We start from the raw sequence: 6,763 nt of genomic DNA, 5'->3' as shown, positions 1-6,763 counted from the left end.
CAGCTTTAATTTAAAAGACAAAAATTGGGAGGTCTGAGAGTTGTGGAGAAAAATTTCAAACTGTGAATGGACTATAACTCCTGCAGAGATGAACCAGAAGAGAGCCTGGACTAGAGTCCTTCAACCCGACTGAAGTGTATGGGACCTGACTACAAGGGGTCAGGTTCAGGTGGGAAAAAAACTAGAGAATCTCAGGATTGGGTTGGGCTGGCTGCAGAGGGTGTCCAGGAGTCACAGCGTTTCTAACTCTACAGGACCTGCAGTGCAGCCATGGGCCACAGATGGCAGGAGCCAGGCAGGGGTGGCAGGTTTGTAGAAATTTTGGTGGTGCCCAGAACCCTCCTCCGCCCAAACTCTGCCCCTGCAAACTCTGCCTCCCACCTGCCTCAGGCTCTGAGAGGGAGTTTAGGTGTGGGGGAGGAGGTCTGGGGTGCAGGCCCTGGGCTGGGGCTGGGGATTAGGGTGCAGGAGGGGTGCAGGCTCTGGGAAGGAGTTTGGGTGCAGAAGAAATGAGAGGTTAGGCTCTGGGAGGGAGTTTGGTTGGAGGAGGTGGTCTGGGGTGCAGGCTCTGGGATGGTGTTTGGTGCTGGGTGCAGGCTCCAGGCTGGGCAGGGGGTGCGGATGCAGAAGGGAGTGAGAGGTGCAGGCTCTGGGAGGGAATTTGGGGGCAGGAGAGGGTGTGTGGGAAGGGGGTGGGGTGCAGGCTCTGGGACGGAGTTTGGGTGCAGGTTCTGGGCTGGGGGTGAGGGTGTAGGAGGGGGTGAGGAGTGCAGACTCTGGGAGGGAGTTTGGAGATGAGAGGGGGTGTGTGGGAAGGGGGAGGGAGTGCGGGCTCTGGGAGGGAGTTTTGGGATGGGAGGGGGTACAAGGCCAGGGCAGAGGGTTGGGGTGTGGGGTGAGGGCTGTAGGATGGGGCTGGAGATGAGGGATTCCTGATGTATGAGGGGGCTCAGGGCTAGGGCAGAGGATTGGGGTGTTTGGGAGTGAGAAATCTGTAGGCTGTGGGGTGTGTGCTGTAGGCTGTGGGGTGGTGCAGGGTGTAGGCTGTGGGTTGGTGCAGGCTGTTGGGGGGTGCAGGCTGTGGGGTGGTGCAGGCCTGGAGATGAGTTTGGGGTGCAGACAGGCTGTCCCGGGGCTGGGGTCAGAGAGGAGTACTCCCCCCAGCCCTCTGCCCCCTGGTAGCAGTGAGCTCTTGGGGAGGCCCCGCCCCCCATTTCCTCCAGCAGCACCCTCACCCCACATGTGCTCCTAGAGCCCCTCTCAGGTCCAGGAAGCCCCCTCACCTCCCCTCTGCTGGATGCCGGGGGGGGCTGTCATCACACATGTGCATCCTCCCCTGCTGCCCCTCACTGTAGCCTCACTGAGTATGGGGGATGGGGCTGCCCCTTCTCCAGCATGGGGCAGGATCATGAGCGGGGGGATCCCCTGTGCTAGTGGAGGGACCTGCTGGAAAAGGGAAGGGTCTGAGGCAGAAGGGCAGGGGCAGGGCAGCCTGCCCTGCCACTAGTGAATGGTGGAGCACTACGACTCTGCAGCCAGCAGAAGCCGGCAGAGCAGAGTCAGCGTGGAGCTGCATGCTCCGGGGCCCTGGGTGGCACGAGGGGCAGCACGTGGAGGCTGGAGGCCACAGGGGGAGGTGAGTGGGGTCAGCAGGTGGGGCCAGGGGAGACCCCCAGCCCCAAACATTGGTGGAGCTGGGCCCCTAGACCCTGAATATTGCTAGGCCAACCCTCCCCACCCCATGCAGGGGTAGTAGAGTCCCCACAGGCAGGAGGTAGAGGAAGCAATAAGTCAGGTTTGGGGAGGGGAGAAGAGTCAAATTAAAAAACTACTCAAAAAAAACAGCCTGAGACCCTCTCAAAGGGACAGCCTCTGACTTCACCGCCTAACAAGAGGGGTGCAGAAAATCAGTGTGTGGGGTTTTCATAGATTCATAGACTTAAGGTCAGAAGGGACCATTATGGTCATCTAGTCTGACCTCCTGCACAACGCAGGCCACAGAATCTCACCCACCCACTCCTATAACAAACCCCTAACCTATGTCTGAGTCATTGAAGTCCTCAAATTGTGGTTTAAAGACCTCAAGGTGCAGAGAATCCTCCAGCAAGTGACCCGTGCCCCATGCTGCAGAGGAAGGCGAAAAACCTCCAGGGCCTCTGCCAATCTGCCCTGGAGGAAAATTCCTTCCCGACCCCAAATATGGTGATCACTTAAACCCTGAGCATGTGGGCAAGACTCACCAGCCAGCACCCAAGAAAGAATTCTGTGTAGTAACTCAGATCCCACCCCATCTAACATCCCATCACAGACCACTGGGCATACTTAACTGCTGATAATCAAAGATCAGTTGCCAAATTAATTGCCAAAATTAAGCTATCCCATTATACCATCCCCTCCATAAACTTATCAAGCTTAGTCTTGAAGCCAGATATGTCTTTTGCCCTCACTACTCCCCTTGAACAAGAAGAAGTCTGGAGATAAATGTGAGAAGGGAGCAGCATATTCCAGAAGTCTAGAGGTCTTTCTGAGTGTAGCCTTCATTGATTTGAGATCTATCATACCATTCTCTCACTAGAAAGGAGATCCTATAATAGCAGCAGGCCATAAAAGATTTTGGGATATTTTAATGAAGTTCCTCTACCTGTGGGTAAGACAGGCATGCGTGGAAAATGCAAACTGTGCGACAAAGATATGCAAGGCCTCGTTGCCCGAATGAAACATCATGAGAAGTGTTCCGTCTCAAGAGGAAGCCACATTGAAGATGATGAAAGGAACATGTCTGAACATGCAACATCTTCAGGTTAGTAAACTTTTTTATTTCATGCTTAAGGACTGCCTGTCTTCCTTCTGGACTATTCTTGAATTCTCAAGTTTGAGTAAATAATATATAGCTGTTACTCTATGGTACTACTATGTTAGATGCAGTTGTGATAAAAAATAAATAGCTGAAATAGGCAGATCGTCCTTTTACAATTTCACCTTTAAAGTAGTACTGAGTGTCAGTGAATGCAATGTGTAATACTAAATGAGAAGTAATAATTAAATAACTGCATTGACTTACTTTGTTTAGGAGAATCCATCTGCAGCATACAGGATTCTGAAGACTATCCACTTTCAAGATATAATTTGCTATAGTTTCAGAATTATTGGCCAATTAGAGTGTTTCAGTTACACCATATATGTCATATAGCCACAATATATCACCTGTGACAAAAAGAAAAAAGGATCTCCATCATCCAGAAACAACTATAGATAAGTTTGTGATAAGAACCAACAAATTACAATTGATGAAAAAATTGTCTGGCTTGTCTATGCAACAAACTCTACTTTCCATATGATTGAGAACCCACACTTCATTAACATGGTTCAGCCATTAAGACCAGGATACAGTCCTCCCAACAGAGCAGATGTGGCAGGCAAATTGCTGGATTAAAGTGTATGAAAGAGAAATTGAGCAGTGTGCAAGAGGTCTAAGGGTGAAAGTGTTTACCTGAGTCTTGCTGGGTGGAGCAATGTCCACAATGATCCTGTTGGATATGCTTGTGTGCCAGAAGAAAGGAATGTCTTCCTTACAGAAACAATTGATACATCAGGAAATTCACACAGCAGAATACATACAAGAAATAGCTTTTACTGTTACAACAAACTGAAAAAAATTCAAGTGTCTAGTATGCAGCTTGGTCACAGACAATGCTGCAAATGTATCCAAGATGAGAAGAAATTTAGTCCAGAGTCCCAAGCTAACAACATATGGTTGCAGGGCTCGTTTGACGCACCTCCTAGCCAAAGACTTCAGTGTTACAGAAATAAAGGCTAATGTTGAAATTGCAGTATACTTCCATAACAACCACTTTGCAGCAGATGCTCTGAAAAGAGTGAGAGAAACTAAGCTAACACTCCAACAAGATGTGCGATGGAACTCAATAGTGGGCTGTTTTGAGCATTATATGAAGAACTGGCCTAATCTGATGACAGTTTGTGAACAAACTCATGGAAAAAGTAGATAGCACTGTCACAGCCAAAGTGCTCAACATTGGGCTTAAGAGAAATGTTAAACACATACTGAGTACCCTGAAGCCTTTTTCTGTAGCCTTGAACAAAATGTAGGGAAATAGCTGTTTTATTGCTGATGCTGTTGAAATTTGGAAGGAACTGAGTGAGATCTTAAAAAAAGAAATATGCAATGACAGAGTTAAATTACAAGCATTAAAAAAACAAGTGGGACAAGCACTATCTCCAGCGCATTTTCTTGCAAATATTCTCAATACTCGGGACCAGGGTCAAACCTTAACTGCTGGAGGAGTTGGCTACGACATGGACATCCAGCAACCACCCCACCATAATGCCAACTATAATAAACTTCAAAGCTAAGGGTAAACCATTCAGGAAATATATATGTTTGCTGATGATGTTTTAAAGAAAGTCCCACCAGTGAACTGGTGGAAGTCACTTAAGCACTTGGATTCAGAGACTGTTGAAGTGATAATCTCACTTTTAACAGCAGTAGCTTCTGCCAGTGTTGAAAGAGTATTTTCTTCCTTTGGACTAATTCATTCCAATTCAAGAAATTGTTTGGGACCTTAAAAAGTGGGAAAGCTTGTTTTTCTTTTTGAGGTTATGAGCAAACAGGAAAATGAAGGCGAAGATGACACAGTTGGATGCAAAAGCCAATATTTTAAGTTTCTCATGTTCACCTGGCTGACATAGTCAATTTAATTTTGGCTTTATTAGGGTTTAATTTAGTTGATTTAATTTTTATTTTTTGTTCTTTTTAATTTGACTATTTTAGTTAACAATTTTAACAAAAACAAACCTGATTTTTAAAAAACTTGAATGTTTGACTAAATCAACAAATGTATGTGCTTGTTTTGTTATATATTATATGTTTACCGTTGAAGAAAAAAAATCCAGGATCATAGACTATCAGGGTAGAAAAGGACCTTAGAAAATAATCTAGTCCAACCCCCTGCTCAAAACAGGACCAATCCCCTGACAGATTTTTACCCCAGTTCCCTAAATGGGCCCCTCAAGGATTGAATCTACAACCCTGGGTTTAGCAGGTCAATGCTCAAACCACTGAGCTATTCCTTCCCAATACATAATGCTGTTGATTTAGTTAAGAAAACAATATAAATGTGTCTGGTGATGTTCTCCTCCTAATATAGCATGGCAAGAAAATCCTCTAAATATTAATGATTAAGCTGTTGAATTGGAGCTATTTATAAAGTCATTGGGAGATGAATTAACTGCTTCAATTACCTTTGGAAAATGAAATAAACAATCGTTCATTTTCTGATATCGCTGTAAAACTAATATGAAAAGTTTTCAAAATAAATCACTTAAAAAATTTATAGTGTGTACCTTTTAAAAATGAAACATATCTATCTCTGAGTTGTGAAGAATATATATTAAGGTTATACCAAACAACAAGAATGCACTTTTAAATGATGGATTTCTACATGAATCACTAGTCAGGAAGACTCAATTTAATGAATTTGCTTTAAATCAAATCCACCCTGAGAGTTAGATAAAACAATTTGTGCATTTGCTATTTTTCTGGTTAGTAGAAACAAATCTATTGTGAGAGACTCATGTCTTACCACAAAGATGAAAAAGTTCATGGCCTCCTTCTTTTATATGTTACATGTTTTTATTAGATTTCGTTGTCAACATTAAGGTAGCATCTGAGTGATTACACTGGTCTACAATTTTTGAGAAGTCGTCTGCTTCAGAGATAAAATGTGATATTTATTATGTATTTTGATGTGCTGAATTCAAATATGACAATTAAAACAACTGATTGGCTACTGTTTCTAAGATATTTAAGTTTTTACATTTTATGTCTATGTATATTGTGTAGATAGTAGAGTTTTAATCATAAATTGTAAACCTAGGTCTTTTCATGTGTTTATGGTTGCTTTACATGATAATATTTCACCTGTCCTGTTTATGTAACACTTTAAAAATCAGCAAAAGGGTTATATAAATAAAATTTATTATGAAACAAAAGGCAAAAAACTATTATGTGCATAGTTTAGTCCTATTCAGTGTCTGCTCGGCGCTTTTTGGCTTGTCTCTTGTATTCATTAAATGGAGCATCTCTTGTCACTGTCCAGCAATAGTCTGCAAGCATTGATGGGCTCCATTTGCCCTGATAGCCTGCCAGGAGATTCCACTGCTGTAGTCTGGAGCCCAACAGCTCTGCCTTACTCTTAGGTAGTTCCAAATCCCTGACAAGGTCATTCAGTTCACCTTGTGTTATGAGGTGTGGTTCAGAGGAGGAGGATGGGAGAAAATGTGGGTCCTGTGACATTGATGGTTCAGGACCAGAAGTTTCATCCTCTTCCTCTTCCTCATCTGACTCAAGTGAGAATGATTCTGGTGTATCAGGAACCGGCAGTCCTTCTCCGTGGGGTACTGGGCGTATAGCTGATGGAATGTTTGGATAATGCACAGTCCACTTTTTCTTCTTTGACACACCTTTCCCAACTGGAGGCACCATGCAGAAGTAACAAATGCTGGTGTGATCTGTTGGCTCTCTCCAAATCATTGGCACTGCAAAAGGCATAGATTTCCTTTTCCTGTTCAACCACTGGCAAAGATTTGTTGCACAAGTGTTGCAGCGTATGTGTGGGGCCCACCTCTTGTCCTGATCTCCAATTTTGCAGCCAAAATAAAGGTGATAGGCTTTCTTAACCATAATGGTTATACTGCGCTTTTGTGGTGCAAAAGTCACTTCACCACAAACATAGCAGAAGTTATC

Source organism: Gopherus flavomarginatus, chromosome 13, assembly GCF_025201925.1.
Source record: "Gopherus flavomarginatus isolate rGopFla2 chromosome 13, rGopFla2.mat.asm, whole genome shotgun sequence".
Taxonomy (NCBI): Eukaryota; Metazoa; Chordata; order Testudines; family Testudinidae; genus Gopherus; species Gopherus flavomarginatus.
This window is presented reverse-complemented; position numbering follows the sequence as displayed.